Raw genomic sequence first — 24,249 nt, 5'->3', positions numbered from 1 at the left:
TTGAACTCCTGGGCTCAAGCAATCCACCCACCTTGGCTTCCCAAAGTATTGGGATTACAGGTGTGCTGGCTCAGAGTTTTAAGTTCCAGAGGTCTCACAATAAATAAACGGCCGGCTCAATACCTAAATCCAAGACTACTCACTCTCAATGCCAAGCTCATCTACTGTATTGCAGCACAGAAAATCAAAATGTAAACACGGGAAGAGCTAGCAGGCATACTGGGGCTCTTCTGTGTAGTTCAGCACCATCTCCCCACCATTTAGCACAGAACAGGCCTCAATAAATATTTGGTAAATGAATGAATGATAAAAGAACACAAAATCATTCTGTATTACTAATTTTAACAAAATTTGTTTTCATCCCAAAAAAAAAAACGATTTAAAATAACCTCCAGGCCAGGCACAGAGGCTGACGCCTGTAATCCCAACACTCTGGGAGGCCAAGGCGGACAGATCACCTGAGGTCAGGACTTTGAGACCAGCCTGGCCAACATGGTGAAACCCCGTCTGTACTAAAAATACACACACACAAAAAATTAGCTGGGTGTGATGGTGCGTGCCTGTAGTCCCAGCTATTCCAGAGGCTGAGGCAGGAGAATTGCTTGAGCCCGGAAGGCGAAGGGTGCAGTAAGCCGAGATTGTGCTACTGCACTCCAGCCTGGGGAACAGAGGGAGACTGCCTCAAAAAATAAAATAAAATAACATCCAGAATCTTCAGATGGCCCATGAACAAATATCAATCAGCATACTCTTAAACAAGTTCTTCCAAGAAGAAATTCCACAAAGCAGACTGCAGTTAAGATTTCAGGAGTGAATCTAGAAATAATTTTATATGTATGCTATCTCGCAATTGAGCAAATAACACAACCCAGAGAGACTCTGCTGTAGTTACCATACTAATTCACATATTCTGAGCCACATGTCCTGAACAATTACATGTGGGAAAAAGCAGAATTTGACTTATCTTCTGGCAATGTCAGCTGCTTTCTCTATTTTTGCTCCCTCATTATACTGTTACTGTCCTTCAATTAATATAATATTTTAATTTTTTAACTATAGTTTTGTTGAAGTGATGAAATCTTTCAAAATCTTTTTATTGAAACAAAATTTTTTTTCTGAATTTCACTCTGTGAGGGTGGTTTGGTAAGTAAGGTTTGAGTTGGATTTTATTTTTCTGGAGCAGGGGGAAGGTGGGGAAGTTTGGCAGGATTGTAGATAAGAGAGATTAAAATACTGACCACAAAAAACAAACAGGCAGTTTTGACAGAATTTAATAATCAACAACTAAAAGTTCCTAGTTGTGAAGCAGTTGTTTTATCTGAAAGACAAATGATAAAAGAAAGCTCTGAAAATTATAGCAAGGGCTCATAAACTGAGAACACCACAATGGGTAAGTGTACTGAGAAAAACGTATTTATTCTGTACACGCAAAGGCTGAGACATGAGATACTTCATTAACTCTGAAACTTCTGAGGATGGTGCCAGGTTTTCCTTTTTAGAGCTAGGCAGGAAGCATTTAAAAATCACAAAAATAAGCCTAAGAAGACTTGCCAAAGGTATGTTCATTGAAAATTAATTGTGTCAGCTGATGGAGACTTGAAAGTCTTTATGCTATCAAGTAATTATGAGTACACAAAATTTTAGATGGTCTAGTCTTCACAAAAACAAGGAAATACTGTCAGGCAGGAAAAAAAAAAACAAGAGAAAATAGTGTATGTATGGTATCTTTTGTGGGGAGAAGGAAGAGAATAAGAAAAACATTCACATTTCCTTCTATTTGCATAAAGAAATGCAGGAAGAATATACAACTTACAATGGTGATTTACTTGTAAGGAGGAACAGGGAGCTGGGTGGATGGGGACAGAGATGACCAGGAGATCCTTTATTTGTTCATAGATATACACACACACATTTTTAAAGATTAATTTATAAAAAGGGAAATTTACAAAATAATAAAATTTGAAAAATAAAACAAGTGAGGCACAATGGGGTCCAGGAGTTCAAATCCAGCCAGGCAACAAAGCAAGACCCCATCTCTTAAAAAACCAAAAACTCAAACCATTAAGAACGTGAATAAAATAATAAGCATCACTGAGAGCAATAAGCCCCCCTTCCCTGCTGACATCAGCGCCCCCCACCTCCTGGAGAGTAGACTCCAGAGGGAGCCAGGGACCCTGACAAGAAAGAGGAAGGAAGTGTAAACACCTAAGAGTGATTATAAGCATAGGGCCACCTGGCAGAAGGGCACACAGAGCAGGACTCCAAAAATCTCCTGAACTTGGCATCTCAGATACATTCGAATAAATAAAATAATAAGCATCACTGTGGGTATAAAATGAACAGAGGACACTGTTGGAACATTGTATTTTCAGCAGCATAATGATACAAAACATTTGTTTAAAGTTTTATATTTTACAATATAAATCCTGTTTTTTGTTTTGTTTTGTTTTGTTTTTTGAGGCGGAGTCTCGCTCTGTCACCCAGGGTGGAGCAATGGCACGCACGATCTTGGCTCACTGCAACCTCCGCCTCCCAGGTTCAAGCAATTCTCCTGCCTCAGCCTCCTGAATAGCTGGGACTACGGGCACACGCCACCATGCCCAGCTAATTTTTTGTATTTTAGTAGAGATGGGGTTTCACCGTATCGCCCAGGCTGTTCTCAAACTCCTGAACTCAGGCAATCTGCCCACCTTGGCCTCCCAAAGTGCTAGGATTAAAGGCGTGAGCCACCACGCCCGGCCATAAATTCTGTTATTTAAGTGTTTTAGCAGGATAGCCTTATCCTGATCTCACAGGTCATAAAATGTAGGTCCTCGGAGATTGTGTCTTACCCTAAGGTAGAGACAGTAAGTTAACCAAACTCTCTAGTTGACAATGTATAGGGGTTAAATGTGCCCCACATGGTCTCCACTCCAAAATGATTCTGTTCATATCAGAATAGAATCTTTTCTTTCTTATCTTTTCTCTGGGACTCAGTTTTTCCATCTATAAACAGGGTATAGTAGCCAGGCACAGTGGCTCATGCCTGTACTCACAGCTACTTGGGAGGCTGAGGCAGGAGGATCTCTTCAGCCCAGGAGTTTGAGACCAGCCTGGGCAACACAGTGAGACCCTATCTCTTAGAAAACAAAACATCAAAACAACAACAAAAAAAAAACAAGGTGTAGTAATGGCAACCATGAGTGATACAGTAAAATCAAAAATGTTGTCTGGAAAGCATTTAGAGTGTTTGGCAGACAGCAGACACTCACTGTAGGGTGGCTAAGATTACTGGACAAACCTAAGAACCAAGTATCCTGGCTTCCAAGCCTATGAACTTTCCACAGCACCAAATTGCTTCTTGCAATGATTTTTACTGTCAGTGACAACTGAAAATTTCTGATCCCTGTCATAACACTTGGTCTCCAAAATACATTAAATACTGTTTCTCATATATATAATTTGCTTCTAATTATTACTACCACTTTCCTATATTAACATTCAAATAATTTCTGAAGTCTAAAAATTCCAAGTAAAGCCTGGTACAGTGGCTCACAACTGTAATCCCAGCACCTTGGGAGGCAGAAGTGGGCAGATCGCTTCAGCCCAGAGTTTGAGACTAGCCTGGGCAATATGGCAGAACCCTAGCTCTACAAAAAAAAAAAAAAAAAAATTAAAAATTAAAAATTAGCTGGGCGTGGTGGCATGCACCTGTAGTCCCAGCTACTTAGGAGTCTGAGGTGAGAGGATCACTTGAGCCCAGTAGAGGCTGTAGTGGGCCATGACCATCCCACTGCACTCTAGCCTGGGTGACAGAGTGAAGCTCTGTCTCAAAAAAATTCAATAGGCATGACAGTACTGAGGTAGAGGGGAGAAGCCACACTCCAGAAGTCTCTATAGTTGGGTCATGGAGAGAAGTGGCAGATCCCATGCAACTTTTCAAATGCAACTGGAGCAGAGTCAAAGGATGACAATCATTTTCATGGAGTCAGCACTCAGTCACCAAATATCTACCAAGCACTAACTGTGAGGCTGCTATAGACCAGGCATTGCTCAGCAATCCACATTCTCGGGGGATATCAATGAACAAAACAAAGATTTCTTACATTCCTGCAGGGAAGCCAGGCAGTAAACATGATAAATAAGTAAATCACACAGTTAGAAGGCGACAAGTGCTATGGGTAGGGAACTGGGAGTCCAGGGGGTGGGGAGGTGAGTCACATCATTAAGTAGGAAGAGCAAAGGAAAGCTCCCAGAGAAGGGGACAGCTGAGGAAGGACTCACAGACAAACAGGTGGTGAGAGCACTAGGCCAGGTGGCCATATATCCAGAAAGGCACTCCAGGCAGAGAGAAAGCTAGAGCCAAAACCCCAGGTAAGAACTGGCTTTTGTTTGGGAATGGGAGAGGGGAATAAGGCTGTCTGTTTATCATCTCCTTTCTTTAAGCATTGAGACAGTTCAGTTACATTTTGGTTAATAAGCAAAGATAAAAAGAGGTTAAGAAAAGAGCATCCTGTTTAATTTTAAATAGAAAACTAATGTCAGGGGTAGGATTTGAATCTACAGCTCCTAAAACCCTGGTTTGAACCTCTGAGACCCATTCAGTGAAGCTAGTTTCAATTCCTTCTGAGCGCATTCACTTTACCAGCTCTCAGCAGCATCTGGCACAGCTGCTCCCACTTTCAGGAGTCACTGTCCTCTTCCAGTTTTCAGACATCAGTTTCTGGTTTTCCTCCAACCTCTCCAGCTACTGCTGTGAGTCTCCCTTGCTGTTCTACCTCTTCTATCCAACTTCTACCTGCTGGGCTGCCCCAGTACCCTGAGCTGCTTGTCTTCCCTAGTTATACCATTGCCTTAAGCTAGGGGTGTCCAATCTTTTGGCTTCCCTGGGCCACACTGGAAGAAGAATTGTCTCGGGCCACACATAAAATACACTAACACTAATGATAGCTGATGAACTTAAATCTCATAATGTTTTAAGAAAGTTTACGAATTTGTGTTAGGCTGCATTCAAAGCTGTCCTGGGCCACATGTGGGCAACAGGTTGGACAAGTTTGCCTTAAAGGATCACACTGATCCAGGCCCATCCTTGGCTCTAAATACCACCTCCACCAGTGGTTCTCAGCCCTCGTCATACATTAGAGCCACCTAGATAGACTTAAAACAAACCATGGCTAGACCCAAACCCAGACCCACAGAATCTGAATCTCTAGGAATGGAGCTTGGGCATGAGCATTTTTAAAGGTGAGTCAAATGTGCACTCAGAGTTGAGAACCACTGATTTATATACACTAATGGGCCCCAAATTTTTATCTCTAGCCCTAAACTTCCCTGAGGCCAAACTTGCATGTCCAAATGCCAACAAAACATCTGTTTGAATATTTAAAGTCTACTCAAACCTAACTTATTCAAAATAAGACTCTTAATCTCGTCTTGTCTCTCTGTATCTAAACTCATAAACTCTTAATAATTCATTCTCCATAAAGGTATTAATATATTTAAATGTCGCACCCTACTTAATTTGGGAGTGGTAGCTCATGCCTGTAATCCCAGCACTTTGGGAGGCCAAGGACCACTTGGGGCCAAGAGTTCAATGGCTTACCACAGTCCGTAGAATAAAATCTGCACTCTTGACCCCAATATGCAGGGGCCTTCCCAGTTTGGCCCCCAGCCCCCACGCTCCCTTGCTCACCATTTCCCAGACACACTAGTCTCCCTTCTGTCCTCAAACACCCCCAGCTCCTTCCTGCCTCAGAGTCTTTGTACTTGCTGTCCTCTCTGCCTAGAACAAAGAATTTATTCCAGCTACTTTGAATGCCTTAGTCCTTATCAGTTAGGCTGCAGGTCAAATTTCAACTGTAAATTTTGAAGTTTGCTTCCCTGCCCACCCTATTTAGAATAGTCCCCACTCCCAGCTCTCTCAAATCACCCGGACTTTTTGTGTTTTCTTACCCTTCAAAGTACTTATCATCACTATCAGGGCACAGACTCTGGAGCTAGACTGCTTGAGTTCAAACTCCAGCTCAGCCACTTACTGACTATAATTTTGGCAAGATTTCTTAACTTCCCTGGTGGAAGTTTCCACATTTGAAATATGAGTTTAACAACAGGTTAATGCATGTAAAATGCTTAGAATAAGTGCCTGACAAATAGGAAGTACTTAAGTGTTAACTCTTAATATTACTGTCAGAAATAAACTATCTCCCCTAGTATAATAAACTCCCAAGAGGACAAGAAACTGGTCTGTCTCATTCACTACTGTATTCACAGAGCTGTCACGTAATAGTCTCTCAATTAATACATATGGAAGAACAAATACATTTCCAGATCTAACATTTTGGACTAACAATGCTAATCTAAGTTTTGTTTCTAGAGGCATATGACTAAGAAAAACCTTTGCTTTGCTTCATTCAATCACAACTGACGTCCAACTGAAGAGACCCTTGGAGTACAGCAACAAACTAAAACACTCCAAATTTCACTCACAAGTTCGCCACTCACAGGGAAATTCCAGACTGCAAATGGACAATCTGCATATCAAATTGGGTTTTGTATCTCTGAATTAAGAAGGTCTTATGTTTCCAAAATTACGTCAATTCCCAAAGTTGATAAAGCAAACGTAGCTAGTATGTCTGCCTCTAGATGACTCGATTTGGAGACTAAAGCTCACACAAACAACTCCCAGAGGTAGGACAATAAGAAAAGAAGAAAAGGAGATTTCTAGACCTCAGGGAAGTTATAACTAAGTGAGCATGGTACCTGCTCACTTTATGAAACCCCATAAAGACTGCAGGAAGACTCAGCTAAGTCAGGAAGCACAGGTTGACCAGACACATCAGTATAGAAAACTCTGCGTAAGATTTTATAAGGAAGGAAAAAACCAACACTCTATAATCTAATTAAACACATAAGGAGGTTATTAACAGTACTAACCTGAGAATGTTTCTCCTGAAAAAAAAAAAAAATGGAGCAATATCAGGGGAACCATTTAATAATTATAAAACAGTAAGATGGAAAAGTATGTCATTATAAAGTGATCTTATGAATAACGCAGCTGCTGAATGAAATGGTGGCAAACAATGTGTCTAGAGTGGTAACTGCTTGAAGGTTAAGCCTGACACTGGAAAGGAAACCTTACAGTAAAGAAAACCTCCAAAATGGGTGAGGATTAAATAAAAAGTTTCACTTCCTTTTGGCTTACATACTCCGAAAAGGAAGCAGAGGCTATCACTAAAATTTCTCTGTTTTGGTAGATGGGAAATGTCTGCTTTGGTTTTGCTTTTTTGAGACAGGGTCTCACTGTTGCCAAGGCTGGAGTGTAGAAATATCTACTTTATTTGGTATTTCTCTCAGTATGTGAGCATGAATTTTTTTATATGCTTATTTACATTTAAAATTTCCCATGGCCTATTATTTCCTTTGTACATATATCTGTTGAGATCTTGATGTATTTATTTCTACACATCTGAAAAAAATAGTACAGGTATTGACCCTTTTATCATATTTGTCATTCTCAGACTACTATCTTCTATAATTTTTTCAATAAGAAAATATTTTAACATTTTGCATATGTAGGTCGACAAACCTTTTCCTTTGTGATTTCTTCTGGTTTTAAAAAGAAAGTTATCATTCCTTCCCAGGCACACATCTAATAAAATGTTCCAAGAAAATGTTAAGGCGTTATCTCTGATAAACATTTTATTTTGCTTTTTCTCCACAGTGCCTCTATAATTTTAAACATTTCTTTTTAATCCACCTGGGATTTATTTTGATGAATGATATGTTTTCCAGCTATCACATCATCAACAATCCCTTCTCCCCACAGACATAGAGGCGCAGGGCCCAATGATGCAGGTTTTGACTTTGTACCAGCAACGCCCTACGATCACTTCATAGGCTTATTGTCTTCTGTACTTCAGTTTCCACATTTGTAATAAAATACACTCGGCGATATGTTCCCAGGTTGTTGGGGCAATTAGAAATAATAAATGTAAAATGTCTAGCACAATGTCTGGCACATAGACGTCCCGTAATAGTAAATATGTTTATTATTCTTTGTTTGTTGAGCCATGGTCTCACTACGTGGCCAAGGCTGGTCTCAAACTCCTGGTTTCAAGTGATCCTCTGACCTCAGCTTCCCAAACTGCTAGGAATACAGGCATGAGCCACTGCCTGGCCTTGGGTGTGGTTTTGAAAATGACTGAGTGAAGCAACTAAAGATAAGCCAACCATCTGTTTAACTGAACAAATGTGAGTGAACTTTAATGCACCCTATCCTGTTTATATTTCCAAAATCTGTCTGGTATCACTAGTGCAGAGAAGAATCTGGTTTGGGTGTTTATCAAAATTCCACTAGCCTTGCAATGCTGATTAATAAATGTGCTCAATTCCTATCCATGGTTTATCGTCTAAGGCCAGAGAACCCGGGTTCTGATCCCAGTCCACTAAACCGCGTAACCTTAGGCACATTTCTTCATCTCTCTCTATTTCAGTTTCTTCATCTGTAAAATGAGAATCATTATCTACTTCCTTGGTTTAAGATTAAACGAGTTAACTTATGTCAAGTGTTTAGCACAAGGTACATAGTAAACAGTAAGGGGTAGCTATCACTATTATTATTAGCAGTAGCAGCAATAGCATCATCTTTAAAGACTGACTGAATCTCTTTAAAAAGGACACCAGAAGAACATTCTGTAATGGACACTAATTAACTGTCTTTCTTGGTATTTGCAGGGGGACACATATCTCCACCACATAGTAGAGTTCCCTGTTAGAGGCTGTTATCACTGCTTCGTATGGTCATTTTTTTAATCCAACTGCCAGACTGCAAGCTTACTGAAGGCAAGAGCTATTACAATGCTTTACTTCCAATATTCCTAACACAATGCTCTGAATGCAGCAGATCTTAAATAAATGCTTATTAAATTACTAAAATAAAAAAAAAAGCAATGAGACAGAACCTTAGAAGCATGTATTTTCTGCCCCAGAAGGAACTTTAGAAGTCATTTTACAGATGCTAAAATAGAGTTCCAGAACAAAGTAATGATTTTACCAAAGTCTCGTATACTGGCCATACTGGAGTCAGTTCCCCTGTATCATGGAAAACACAACAACACACCTCACTCGCTCCCTGGGCTGTCAAACCGTGCACTTTGGAACCAACCTCACACTGAATACACCTTTTGTACATTTTAAACTAGTGCCCAATCACTATTTCCATTTGGAGACCTCAACTAAGGCAAATACTTGAAAATCCCTACCACTCAGATTTTCTTTTTGAGACAGGGTCTCACTCTGTCACCCAGGCTGGAGTGCAGTGGCACAATCTCAGCTCACTGCAACCTCCGCCTCCTGGGCTCAAGTGATCCTCCCACCTCAGCCTCCTGAGTAGCTGAGACCACAAGTGCACCCCATCATGTCCGGCTAATTTTTGTATTTTATGTAGAGACGGGATTTCGATTTACCCACACTGGTCTCAAACTCCTGGGCTCAAGCGATCCTCTAACTTCAGCCTCTTGAGTAGCTGGGACTCTGAGACTGCAGGAGCACCACCACACCTGCTAATTTTTAGAATAAAAGAAATTTAAATTGAATTTTTAGGTCAAAAAATGAGTAACAGCTTAGATACAAAGAGGAATTTGCGAATTAAAACACAGCTTTGAAAAAATTGCCCTGGCCGGGTGCGGTGGCTCACGTCTGTAATCTTAGCACTTTGGGAGGCTGAGACAGGCAGATCATGAGGTCAGGAGTTCAAGACCAGCCTGGCTAACATGGTGAAACCCTGTCTCTACTAAAAATACAAAAAATTAGCCCGGCGTGGTGGCATGAGCCTGTAGTCCCAGCTACTCAGGAGGCTGAGGCAGAAGAATTGCTTGAACCCAGGAGGTGGAGGTTGCAGTGAGCTGAGATGCCGCCACTGCACTCCAGCCTGGGCGACAAAGTGAGACACCATCTCAAAAAAAATAAAAAATAAAAAATAACAGAATAAGAACGTTGGCTGGGTGTGGTGGCTCACACCTGTAATTCCAGCACTTTGGGAGGCCAAGGTGGGCAGATCACCTGAGGTCAGGAGTTTGAGACCAGCCTGGCCAACGTGGTGAAACCCCATCTCTATTAAAAATACAAAAATTAGCCAGATATGGTGGTGCACGCCTGTAGTCCCAGCTACTTGGAGGCTGAGACGAGAGAATCACTTGAACCCAGGAGGTGGAGGTTGCAGTGAGCGGAGTTCATGCCACAGCACTCCAGCCTGAGCAACGGAGCAAGACCCCGTCTCAGGAAAAAAAAAAAAAAAAAAACCTCTAGTAACCATTTACTTGAGTAACATGCAGAAATAATAAATAGGGAAGAGTAAATATTCCAAAAGAAAATGGCTGACAACTTCCCAGAGCTGAAAGACATGAATCTACAAAAACCAAGCAAAATAAATAAAGATAAATCCATACCTTACACACATTGTAATGAATATGCAGAATAGCCAAGGCCAAAATAAAGAAAAGAAAATTCTAATAGAAGCCAGAAGAAAAAAAGACAGATCACTTACAAGGGAATAACAAGCTGACTACTGCCAAACTTGCCAACAGAAACAACAAAAGTAGAGAGCAGTAGGATAACTCCAAAATGCTGAAAAGAAATAACTGTCAATCTGGATTTCTATATCAAGCAAAATTATCTTTCAAGAACTTAGGTGAAGGTTGGGAGTGGTGGCTCATGCCTGTAATCCTAGCACTTTGGAAGGCTGAGGTGGGAGGATACTTGAGCCCAGGAATTCAAGACCAGCCTGGGCAACATAATAGTGAGACTCGTCTCTATTTTTTTTTTTTTTAAAAAAAGAACTTGTGTGAAATAATTTCTGAGTAGCTGGGACTACAGGCATGCACCACCATGCCCAATGGTGGTGCACGCCTGTAATCCTAGCACTCTGGGAGACTGAGGCAGGCAGATCTCGAGTTCCAGAGTTCGAGACTAGCCTACACAACATGGCAAAACCCTGTTTCAACAAAAAAATACAAAAAATAGCTGGGCATGGCGGCATGTGCCTGTAGTGCCAGCTACTTGGGGGCTGAAGTGGGAGGATCACTAGAGCCCAGGAGGTCAAGGCTGTAGTGAGCTGTGATCGCGCCACTGCACTCCAGCCTGGGCGACAGAGTGAGAACCTGTCTCAAAAAAAAGAAAAGAAAAAAACTTGTGCACTCCAGTCTGAGTGTCAGAGCAAGACTGTGTCTCTTTAAAAAAAAAAAAAGTCTGGACTAAAACACTGAACAACAGCAGCATGTAACTTGAGAGTTGAATAATTGGAATTAACGAACTTTCATGCCTTTGCTGTATCTAGGAGGGCGACAGAATATTAGTTTTAGACTTCGTTAAATATGCCTAGCAAAATTTCAAGGGTAATCACTAAAAGAATATTAAGAGTATGTCATTTCCAAACCAAAAGATGGAAGAATATAAAGAAAAACAAACAACTCCCAGTTGTTTAAAAAGGCAAGCATGGGGAGAAAAGACAAACAAAACACAAAACCTAAGATGATAAAGAAAGTACAAATTTATCTGAATCATAACATAAATGTACTAAATTATGCCAGTTAAAAGACAGAAATTACAGGTAACTTATAAGAGACACTCTTTTAGTAAGCTGAGTAACGGTCCCCAAGTTAACAGGTCTGAATAATGCCTGGAACCTGTAAATATTACTTTATATGGCAAAGACTACAGATATAATTAAGTATTTTGGGATTGTGAGATTATCCTGGATTACCTGGGTGGGCCCTGAATGTAATCACCAGTATCCTTACAAAATCGAGGTGGGGGAGATTTAACCACACAGAAGACAAGAAACCAATCTGACCTGGGTCACAAAGATTGGAGTGATGCAGCCACAGCCAAGGAATGTGGCAGCCATGAGAAGCTGGAAGAGGTGAGGAACAGATTCTCCCATACGACCTCCAGAGGAAGAATGCACAGCCCTAGTGACACCTTGATTTTGGTCCAGTGATACTGTTTTCAAACTTCTGGCCTCCAGAACTACGAGAGAATAATTTCTGTTGTTTTAAAGCACCACGTACGTGGTAACTTGTTACAGGAGCCACAAAAAACTAATATACCCATGAAACAGAACACAGACAGTCTGAAAATAAATGGACAAAAATACAAATACCAGGCAAACACCAAACAAAACAAAGCTGGAGTAACTATATTAATATCAGACAATGAAGACCAAGAAAATAAAAGCATTTATTCGGAATGGAAAAGGCCATAAACCTAAGTACAACTCAACAGGAAGATGAAAAGTATAAGGTTATTCACACCTAATAAAATACTGTCAACATATATGAACCAAAAATTGCTAGAACTCACAGAGAAACTGACAAATCTACCATAATGAGATTACCATAATAATCTACCACATTGCTCAAGTCAGTAGCAGTAAATAGGAAATATGAGCAACGCAAGCAACAAGTTAGATCATTAGAGATATACAGAACCTTGCACCTCCCTGCTTTCTCACACAAATTAAATACATATTCTTTCTTTCTTGCTTGCTTGCTTGCTTTTTTAAGATGGAGTCTCATTCTGTCGCCCAGACTGGAATGCAGTGGCATGATCTTGGCTCACTGCAGCCTGCGCCTCCTAGGTTCAAGCAATGCTCCTGCCTCAGCCTCCTGAGTAGCTGGTATTACAGGCGTGTGCCACCACACTGGGCTAATTTTGTTGTATTTTTAGTACAGATGGGGTTTCACCATGTCGGCCAAGCTGGTCTCAAACTCCTGATCTCAGGTGATCCGCCCACCTCGGCCTCCCAAAGTGCTGGGATTACAGGCATGAGCCACCCACCCAGCCCATATTCTTTAGAATACAAGGAATGTTTATAAACATTCATGTCATATCTGGCAATAAAGAAAATCGCAACAAATTCCAGGGAATCAGCAGCACACAAGCCATTTCTCCGGGTGCAATGCAATTAAAACATAATAACGGCCAGGCGCAGTCGCTCACGCCTGTAATCCCAGCACTTTTGGAGGCCAAGGCAGGTGGATCACCTGAGGTCAGGAGTTCAAGACCACCCTGGCCAACGTGGTGAAACCCTGTCTCTATTAAAAATACAAAAACCAGCCAGGCATGGTGGCGGGCACCTGTAATCCCAGCTACTTGGGAGGCTGAGGCAGGAGAATCGCTTGAACCTGGGAGGCGAAGGTTGCGGTGAGCCGTGATTGCACCATTGCACTCCAGCCTGGGTGACAAGAGCAAAACTCAGTCTGAAAGAAAAAAAAACAACATAATAACAGAAGAGTTTCTTAAAACCATATATTTAGAAATTTAAAGGTACATTTTAAAATAATTTATGGGCCAAAAAAGAAATCATAATGAAAATTTAAATATACATTACTAACAAAAATATTACAGTTGGAAACTATTGGCTTCACTAAAGAGATGCTTCTAGAGAGCTACATAGCCTTAAACACTTATACTAGAAAAAGACGCCGGTGGCTCACACCTGTAATCCCAGCACTTTGGGAGGCTGAGGTGGGCAGATCACCTGAGGTCAGATGTTTGAGACCAGCCTGGCCAACATGGTGAAACCCTTATCTCTACTAAAATTATAAAAATTAGCTGGGTGTGGTGGGCGCCTATAATCCCAGGTACTGGGGAGGCTGAGGTGGGAGAATTGCTTGAACCTGGGAGACAGAGGCTGCAGGGAGCCAAGATCGTGCCACTGCACTCCAACCTGGGCAACACAGTGAGAACCTGTCTCAAAAAAAAAAAAAAAAAAAAGTAAGTGACCAACTTCTAAAAAGTTACAGAAAGAACAGAGTAAACGCCAATCTAGCAACCTGTACATTCATTATGCTTTAAACACTATATGTAATTTGTATCCTTAAAACAACTCTGATGGTTAGATTACAGCTATTTCCACAGCTACAAATGTCCTGCTTATCTGAGTCTAAAAGCACCTTCAGGCCTGCCTGGGCAACATAGCAAGGCCTTGGCTCTACAAAAAAAAAATTTTTTTTAGTTAGCTGGGTGTGGTGGGGTGGGTCTGCAGGCCCAGCTGCTCAGGAAGCTGGGTGGGAGGACTGCTTGGGCCCACGAGGTCAAGGCTGCAGTGAGAGCCAAGATCGCACCGCTGCACTTCAGCCTGGGTGACAGAGCAAGACTCTGTCTCCAAAAAAAAAAAAAAAGGTATTTCCTGCTTTACAAAACAATCAAACACCTAGTATAGAAAATAGAAGACACTGAATGCTGCAGACACCCTAGGTCAGTGACATTGCTGGTGACTCTGTTGTCAAAGTATGCGTGCTTCAGTCCCTGGAGACGTTGCTCAGAAAAAAAATGAAATGGAGTATCTGCGAAACCCCATCTCTACAAAAACACACAAAAATCAGCCGGGTGTGGTGCTGTGCACCTGTAGTCCCAGCTACTCAGTAGGCTGGGGCACAAGAATCGCTTGAACCCGGGAGGCGGAGGTTGCAGTGAGCCAAGATCGAACCACTGTACTCCAGCCTGGGTGAAAGAGCGAGACTCTCTCTCAAAAAAAAAAAGAAAAAAAAAGAAAGAAAGAAAGAAGGAAGGAAAGAAAGAAGGAAAGAAAGAAAGAAAGACAGACAGACAGGAAGGAAGGAAGGAAGGAAGGAAGGAAGGAAGGAAGGAAGGAAGGAAGGAAGGGAAGGAAAGGAAGGAAAGGAAGGAAAGGAAGGAAAGGAAGGAAAGGAAAGAAGGGAAAGAAGGGAAAGAAGGGAAAGAAAGGAAAGAAAGGAAGAAAGAAAGAAAGAAAGAAAGAAAGAAAAGAAAAGAAAAGAAAAGAGGCCGGGCACTGTGGCTCATGCCTGTAATCCCAGCACTTTGGGAGGCTGAGGCGGGCAGATCACCTGAGGTCAGGAGTTCGAGACCAGCCTCAACATGGGGAAACCCCGTCTCTACTAAAAATACAAAAATTAGCCGGGCGTAGTGATGCATGCCTGTAATCTCAGCTACTCAGGAGGCTGAGGTAGGAGAATTGCTTGAACCTGGGAGGCGGAGGTTGCGGTGAGCCGAGATCGAGCCATTGCGCTCCAGCCTGGGCAACAAGAGCGAAACTCCATCTCAAAAAAATAAAAAATAAAATAAAAACTGACTATCCGGATGGTGGGGGTCATCTATTTCCCCCCTAAAGACTGGTCAATTAACATCACATCCCTTCCTACTGAAGGAGACACTCAGACCAAAAGGGAGTTCATTCTATGAGACTAAAGATCATTCCTAACCTTCCTTCCTGCCTGAAGCCCTATGTGACAATAACTTGAATAACTTGATTAATGGTATCATCTGGCAACAAGGTTGGCCTTTTAAGAAAATCTTAGAAAGCATGGTTTAACCACAAAGTTCCTACTAAACTGCAAACACATGCAGCTGTATCAGACAAAAAAATACCTCTACATAGGCTTTATTTTGAGAGAGAGGGAGAGACAGACAAAAAAGAGCTACAAGGCTCTCTATTGCATCTTCTGTGTCTTTCCCTCTTAAGGCCTGCTCCTCCATCCTCTATGTTCTGGAAAAGAAGGAAAGAAAGCACACTGACAGCATCCTCACATACTGTAAGCATTGTAAGTTTGCTTACCACAGCCTCACACCTCCAGTTAGATATGACTGTTATTATTATTACTCCTATTTCTGCAGATGAGAAAAATTAGTTCAGAGAATTTCACCATTTTGATCCAGGGCCACACATCTTCAGTGGCAACATTTTTAAAAATTAGCCAGCTGTGGTGGTATGCACCAGTAGTCCTAGCTATTCCGGAGGCTGAGGTGGGGAGGATTACTTGAGCCCAGGAGTTCCAGGTTACAGTCAGCTATGATTATACCACTGTTCCCCAACCTGAACAATAGAGCAAGACTCTGTCTCTAAATGAAGTATACAGAGTTTTAGTGTATTCAGAGTTGTGTAACTAATCATCACAATCTAACGTTATAATATTTTCAACACCCAAAAAGAAACCCCATACACATTAGCAGTCATTCCTCATTCCCACTCCATTCTCCCCAGCTGGAGCCCCAGTCAACCCCAAATCTACCTTCTGCCTGTATAGATTTGCCTACTGGGGGTCAGGTACAGTGGCTCACACCTGTAATCCCAGCACTCTGGGAGGCCGAGGCGGGTGGGTCACTTGAGGTCAGGAGTTCAAGACCAGCCTGGGCAACGTGGTGAAACCCCATCTCTACTACAAATATAAAAATTAGCCGGGCGTGGCCAGGCGCGGTGGCTCACGCCTGTAATCCCAGCACTTTGGGAGGCTGAGGCGGGCGGATCATGAGGTCAGGAGATTGAGACCATCCTGGCTAACACGGTGAAACCCCATCTCTACTAAAAATACAAAAAATTAGCCGGGCATGGTGGCAGGCGCCTGTAGTCCCAGCTACTCAGGAGGCTGAGGCAGGAGAATGGCGTGAACCCGGGAGGCAGAGCTTGCAGTGAGCCAAGATCGCGCCACTGCACTCCAGCCTGGGCGACAGAGCAAGACACCGTCTCAGAAAAAAAAATCAGCCGGGCATGGTGGCACACACCTGTTCCCAGCTACTCAGGAGGCTGAGGCAGGAGAATCGCTTGAACTTGGGAGGTGGAGGTTGCAGTGAGCCAAGATCGCGCCACTGCACTCCAGCCTGTGCAAGAGAGTGAGATTCAGTCTCACAAAAAACAAAACAAAACAAAAAGATTTGCCTATTGAAGACATTTCACATAAGTAAAATCATGAAGCACATGCTCTCTTGTGTCTGGCTTCTTCCACTTAGCATGTTTTCAGAGTTCATCCATGTTGTACCAGGTATGAGTGCTTCAATCCTTTCTATTGCCAACTACTATTCCATCATATGAACAGACCACATTTTGTTGATCCACTCATCAGCTGATGGACATCTGGGGTGTTTCACTTTTTGTCTGTTAAACATAATGCTGCTCTGAACATTCACACACAAGCTTTTGTACGGACATATGTTTTCACTCGGCCTTTGCATTCTCAAAGTGTTTTCACAACATTCTGTCTTTCATGTATTACATGGCTACTTAATTTTCCGATGGAGAAAAGTGAGGCTTGGGGCAGCTAAGTCACTTTCTCACCCACTCAACTACCCTCAGCAAACCACAGTAAACCCATAGTGAAGAGCCAGTACTCCTTTCATAATACCACACTGCCTATGGTTACGGCTCCCTCTCCTCTGAAATAAATTTCAAGCGACAGTGTGCAGATGAGGGAAAACATTTTTTAAGTAAGGAACTCCCTAAATCATTCTCAATACGTTAATCCACAAAGCAAATTTAAATTAAGCCCTTCAGAGTAAGAGAAGGAGAGAAGTGTTTGGGATGGGATATTCTAAAGGTCCCTCCCAAATGATGCCTTTCTCCTCCCCATGCAAACAGCCACAGCTGCTATTCCAGGCTGCAGAGGCACACATGTAGTTACATCTACTGCGCCCCATTCCTGAGGCATGCCCTTTCCAGCAAATTTGAGATATACCTGTGGACTCTGTCCCCTAACATCAGCCCCAGATGCCAGACTCCCTGGGCCCAAGGCCTAGATGCAGAGCTCGTCTGTTCTAATACAGACAACAGTATTTCGGAGGCATATATTGCTCAGATCAATTGTATGAACCCTCTTTCCCAACCTCATGAAGCACTGTCTAGGTTTATAATATTTCTGGTAATAAAGTTCAGAAAAAAATAATTATTATATTAATAATATAAGTCATTTGCTGACAGCTTAGTAGGTACCTTTTGGCATTTACTTCATTTAATCCTCACAATAACCATGTAAGATAGGGACTATTGTTACTTTAGTGTCCATACTTCATTACGTGGAGAAAATACACAGTTGGTAGGAGTATAAACTGACGTAACTTCTTAGGAGGATAATCTGGAAACATCTACAGAAAGTAAAAGTGTAATTACTCTTTGACATGGCAATCTCACTTCTGAGAATGTATCTATAGATATACTTCATAGGTGCCCAAAGATGGAAATGTAAGAATATTAATTGGGGCCAGGAGGGTAATTTGGAAATGTCTACGCAAATGAAAAGTGCAATTATTCTTTGACATAGCAATTTCATTTCTGAGAATGTATTTATAGATGTACCTCATAAGTGCCCAATATGGAGATGTAATATTAATTGGAGCACTGCTTATAACAGTAAAAACCTGGAAACAGGTCAGGTGCAGTGACTCATGCCTGTTATCCTAGCATATTTAGAGGCTGAGGCAGGAGGATCACTTGAGACCAGGAATTCAAGACCGGCCTGAGCAACACAGCTCAGGCTTTTGAGACCCTATCTCAAAAAAAAAAAAAAAAAATTAGCCAAGCCTGTTGGCATGAACCTGCAGTCTTAGCTACTTCGGAGTCAGAGGTGGGAGAATGGCTTAAGCCCAGGAGTTCAAGGCTGCAGCAAACTATGATCACATCACTGTATTCCCGCCTAGGTGACAGAGCAAGAGTCTGTCTCAAAAAAAATAAATTAAATAAATAAATATATGCTCAACATGTTTAAGCTAACAGTTATCAAAAACACTGTTACACGTTAGTTATAACAACTGTTTTAAAAGGTACTTCTAGAAAAATTAAGCTCAAAAGGCAAACTGTATTAAATGTGCTTCCCCTCATTCCTTTAAACTCAAGGTTCCTCAATGTAGAAAGGCCAGAATAAGCATTAACAATTAAACAACTCTATTAAAGTTTAATATTATGCTATGTTAAGATTCCTATTTTTTTTTTTTTTTTTTGAGACGGAGTCTCACTCTGTCCCAGGCTGGAATGCAATGGCACGATCTCAACTCACTGTAACCTCCGCCTCCTGGGTTCAAGTGATTCTCCCGCCTCAGCCTCTTGAGTACCTGGGATTACAGGCATCCACCACCAAGCCTGACTAATTTTTGTATTTTTAGTAGAGACAGGGTTTCATCATGCTGGCCAGGCTGGTCTCAAATTCCTGATCTCAGGTGATCCACCTGCCTCGGCCTCCCAAAGTGCTGGGATTACAGACGTGAGCCACCATGCCCAGCCTTGCCTCCCACTCTATTCAAAGTCATCCCTTTGCTCACTGAGATAGATGCATATCTGGTTGCCTCCTTTGGAAAGGCTTATCAGAAACTCAAAAGAAGGTAACCATTTGTCTCTCACCTACTTGTGACCTGGAAGCTCCCTCCCTGCTTCAAGCTGTCCCCGCCGTTCTGGACTGAACCAATGTACTTCTTGCATATATTGATTGATGTCTCATGTCTCCTTAAAATGTATAAAACCAAGCTGTGCCCAACCACCTTGGGCACATGTCATCAGGACTTCTGGAGGCTGTGTCACAGGCACACATTCTCAACACTGGCAAAATAAACTTTCTAAGTTAACCGAGACCTGTCTCAAATTTTCGAGGTTCACGTGTTCATCTTGTTCTGAGACTGAAATGTGTACGGTGTGGGTTGAAACAGTGAGCAAGTAGAACCAAAATGTTTGGCTTAGAAGAAAAGTAGATACAGGTATATAAAAATGAGAAGGTTGAGTAGAATCCTAGTCTTACTTCCTTTTTTTTTTTGAGACGGAGTTTCGCTCTTGTTGCCCAGAATGGAGTGCAATGGCACTGCAACCTCCGCCTCCTGGGTTCAAGCGATTCTCCTGCCTCAGCCTCCCTAGTAGTGGGGATTACAGGCATGCACCACCATGCCCAGCTAATTTTTGTATTTTTAGTAGAGATGGGGTTTCACTGTTGTCCAGGCTGGTGTCAAACTCCTGACCTCAGGCGATCCACCTGCCTCAGCCTCCCAAAGTGCCGGGATTGTGAGCGACCGCACCTAGCTTGTTTTTTGTTTTTGTTTTTGTTTTTTTGAGACGGAGTCTCGCTCCGTGTCGCCCAGGCTAGAGTGCAATGGAGCGATCTCCACTCACTGCAAGCTCCGCCTCCCGGGTTCACGCCATTCTCCTGCCTCAGCCTCCCGAGTAGCTGGGACTACAGGCATCCGCCACCACGCCCAGCTAATTTTTTGCGTTTTTAGTAGAGACGGGGTTTCACCATGTTAGTCAGGATGGTCTCGATCTCCTGACCTCGTGATCCGCCCGCCTCGGCCTCCCAAAGTGCTGGGATTACAGGCGTGAGCCACCACGCTCGGCTTTTTTTTTTTTTTTTTAAGAGACAGAGTAGTGCAGTGAAGTGATCATGGCTCACTGCAGCCTCGACCTCCCAGGCTCACAGGTTCGTACCATCTTAGCCTCAGGAGCAGCTACGATTACAGGCCCATCCTAGCATGCCCAGCTTCATTGGCTACTTTTGAAGGATATTAGCGAAACAATTCATTATGTGAAACCTAGTAAATAATGGAGAAGAATTAAGCATTTATCCTCCCTTTTCTGTAAGAAAGATAACCAAATAGTGGAGGCATGAAAAATTATCTTTATAAAAATATTCTATTTAATAAAAGAAGTTATAGAATTCAAATATCAATATATTCAATGCTTGCTGAAATGACTGTAGGCACTGACAATCAAGGGCTGCGAACAAAGACTACTAATCATTTCTGCCTACTTACCTACGAAGTTTGCTTGACAAAAGTAAAGCTGAATCTGATCACACCTTTAGATCTAACCACCAGTTTTCAGTAAATTCTGTGAAACTACGCCACAGAGTAAAATTGAGACTGTGCATAACTCCACATGACAAACTACCAGGTTTCATCCATAAATAAATTACAAGAGAAAACTAAATATGGAGGGGAAACTATCAATTAAAATGAGTCACACTGTATAGATAGCATGTGGATCGATTGAAATTGTTAAGAAAAAAAAATGAGAATTCTGACAATTTTAACACTGGCTGGATATTTGAAAGTATTAAGGAATTATTCATTTTCTGTGATAGTGGTACTCATGTTTACCTTTTGTTTAAGTCTTTAAGATATACATATTGAACTATTTAACGGTTAAAGGATATCTAGGACTGCGGGGATATGATGAAGCAAGATTGACTGTTGAAACTGGTTGAGAAAAGGGGTTTATACTGTTCTCTCTACATATGTGTATATGTTAAGAGGTAAACATGGAAGGAAAGAAAGGAAGGGCAGTCAATCTAACTCTAAGTTTCAAGCAATAAGTAAATATTTTGTTATCTTTCAAAGCATTTCAGTATTTACTTTTCTTATTCAATTCAAAGACTATAGGAAAGAACTAAAAACTAAAAATCATGTAAATAAACAGTTTTTATGGCAAAATCAGTAACACAAAACTGAACACCAAACAAAACCTTCTCAGTATATCAGATAACATCAAAAGAATTAAGGGGAAAAATGACCAGCTTGTACGAAGCATATTTTAGAAGGAAAACTACCTCACAATTCGGGGACTGGCTAGAGTTTAGACTCACATCACTCAGCGACTCTCCGAAACTTTAAAACCTAAAGACACCACAAGTAGAAAACTAACAAATCATACTAGCTGTCCATACCATTGTAAACCACATCGAAACTCTGAAAAGCAGTTTTGACTGCCCAAATCATCCACTTCCTGAAAAGACAACTTTACTATTCTAGTTTTCTCCACTGTCAAAATCAAAGGAGTATATTAAAATTTTAACGTAGGCCAGGCGCGGTGGCTCACGCCTGTAATCCCAGCACTTTTGGAGGCCTAGGCGGACGGATCACGAGGTCAAGAGATGGAGACCATCCTGGCCAACATGGTGAAACCCCGTCTCTACTAAAAATACAAAAATTAGCTGGGCGTGGTGGCGCGCGCCTGTAGTCCCAGCTACTCGGGAGGCTGAGGTAGGAGAATCGCTTGAACCTGGGAGGCGGAGATTGCAGTGACTCGAGATCGCGCCACTGTACTGCAGCCTGGCGACAGAGCGAGACTCCGTCTCAAAAAAAAAAAAGATATCATCACTGGCCTTTGTCCATTCAAGGCTCCAAAGTTTACAAACTCACTTTCATACAATTCACACCCTCTGCCTGAAATGCCCTCCTCTCTCTGGTGCCTGTTGAACTCCTACTCATCCACTCCAAGCTTGTTTTCACTAGGCGCCTCTACTCATAGACACAGTCGACCTATCAGCATTCTATTTCCTATCCCCATTAAGATCTCAGTCGATTTTTCACACAAAAAAATCTTTCTTTAACTTACCAGTAATGCATACAGCTATCAGCTATGTTTTTGGTCTTTGGCTATATGACAATTGCTTTTTGTCTTTCTAAACATAAATTATGCTCAAACCAACAAGTTTCAGGCGAACCAAAATACGTTTTTCAAGGTGGGTATGCATAAAGTGAATGCAAATTACCTCCCAACTATCTTGAGCCATTACAAGAGCAAAGATAAAAGTCATCGTAATAGGGAAAGGCCCTCTGACATCTCCCAAAAAACGAAAATAAAAGATTAAGAAAAAAGAAAAGAGAGGGAGGGCAAAGGTGACCAACAGCCCCATCGCTGATAAAGTTCCACGATTATCTCTTGAGCGTCCGTCGGCAGATACGGCTTTTCTCTTTTGGCAGAAGCCGTCGTTTTTAAATACGAGAGCCGACAGGCAGGACCCAGATGCGTCCGTACCCAAACCTTGCAGCCACCAGCGCTGCGGACCGCGGAACCGGTCTCACAAGCAGGATGCTGACCAGCGTCCAGCCAGGGTCGTCCTCCTCCGCCCCCACCCCTGCAGCCCACAAGCCGGCCAGGAACGAGCGGCCCGGGAAAAGCCTAGTCCCCGGGGTCCTATCCCGATGAAAGATCTGCGGCGCCCTCGCTCCCCGGCTCGGCCCAGGCCGAAGGCCCCGCGGGGACCCCTCCAAGACGCCCTCGGCGCCGCAGCGGCCTCCCCGCCCCCGAGGCTGCCAGGGCCGCCGCAGGCCCCGCGGCCCCCGCCCGCCGCAACTGCGGCCCAGTTCCCCGCGCCCCCGCCGCCGCCTCAGCCCGAACCGGGCCCCCGCCGCCCCCGCTAGCTAGCCTCACCTCAGAAGCGAATCGTGGGCAGCGCGCAGGATTCCGGGGTCCCAGTGCGGGCACCGCCCGTCGGCTCCGGCTCCGGCTCCGCCCCCGTCCCCTGGCCCGCAGCAGCGGCCCGCCAGGCCTCTCCGCCCCTCAGCCCCTCCGCTCGCCCCCACCGCCCGACCTGGGTGCGGCCTGCGGCGCTGCAGCCCAACAACGCGCCGTCCCATAGGCCAAGCCGCGCAGCACTGCCGAGCAACGTACCCTGCGATTGGCGGGACCCATGAGGGGCGGGTCCCCTGCGGGCAGGGCGATTGGACTCGCCAGGCCCGCCTCGGGGCGACCTCGCCGGGGCCTGCGGAGGCCCAGGGTCCCGCGCGGAGTGCACCCCGGCCGGCAGCTTCGGACGCCAGGTCATGGCTTCACGGTGGCCAGGTCGACTGCGGCGAGCCCCTGCCGGGTCCGCTGGACACGGTTTCATTGTGACTGACCTCCGCCGGAGGGGCTGTCGGAGCCCAGGGACCCTGCCCCCCCGCCGCCGCCCAGCGCACTCCCCCAGCAGACGGGCCCTGCCCCGCGTAGCCACGCCTTGTGCGGTCCCCAGGCCGAGTTTTGGGGCCCGGGTGGGGTCAAGGCAGCAGGGCCTGTGGGCCCCGATAAGGCTCCACAGAGGACAACTGCCTGGCCCCCGGGCCGGGCCTGCGGGTGCTGAGGGGACGAGCGAGCACCAGCCACCTCCGCACAACCAGGGAGTGAGCCTGCGGGGCTTTGGCAGGACCAGCCTCAGACCAGCACCTTCCCGCACACTGTCCCTCCTCCTGGCGCATCTGACACCCAAAAAAACAAGCAGCGAGACAAATGGGCACGGCTGCTTGTCCTCTTGACACCCATAGAAAGCTTAGGTCCAGAGCTGGGCAGTGGCAGAAGAGTGTGGAATCCAGACCTCCCTGCTCAGCAGGAGCCTCTGTGACATTGCCCCAACAAGGGTCAGGGATACTGTCTGGATGGAAGCCAGCGACCCCTGTTCTAACCATTTCTGTTGGACGTTGGCTTTTCCAAGACGATTTTTCTGACAAGATCACAATTCTCATTCACTTCTGCTTCCCATAGTTAATCACTAGGGAAACGCAAATCAAAACCACTGTGGGATACCACTTAACATTCATTAGGATGGCCGTGGAAGAAGCGGGGAGTTGGGCGCAGTGGCTTCAGCTTAAAATCCCAGCACTTAGGGAGGCAGAAACAGGAGGATAGCCTGAGCCCAGGAGTTGGCAGACTTGACTGGACAACATAAGGAGACCCTGTTCTCTACAAAAACGAGAAGAAAAAAAAAAGTTTCAAGGGGGGAGAAGGAGGAA

General features: G+C 43.8%; 1 protein-coding gene across 10 annotated transcripts in view; it reads right to left on the bottom strand.

Moving 5' to 3' along the window:
* The window catches only part of ADD1 (adducin 1), an 86,248-nt gene extending 63,152 nt beyond the window's left edge, over positions 1-23,096 (bottom strand). For 8 of the 10 annotated variants that reach the window (XM_009447251.5, XM_009447248.5, XM_001150180.6 and 5 more), the window contains exon 1: positions 22,916-23,096. The gene's annotated coding sequence lies outside the window, so the exon portion shown is untranslated. Of the gene's footprint in view, positions 1-11,827; positions 12,004-22,915 lie in introns of those variants that run through there. The other 2 variants (XM_063808600.1, XM_054682700.2) reach the window with 1 other exon arrangement.
* Positions 23,097-24,249: the final 1,153 nt, after the last annotated feature.

This window comes from Pan troglodytes, chromosome 3 (assembly GCF_028858775.2).
Source record: "Pan troglodytes isolate AG18354 chromosome 3, NHGRI_mPanTro3-v2.0_pri, whole genome shotgun sequence".
Lineage (NCBI taxonomy): Eukaryota > Metazoa > Chordata > Mammalia > Primates > Hominidae > Pan > Pan troglodytes.
The sequence above is the reverse complement of the archived record's forward strand: the minus strand, read 5'-3'. Positions and strand labels throughout refer to the sequence as shown.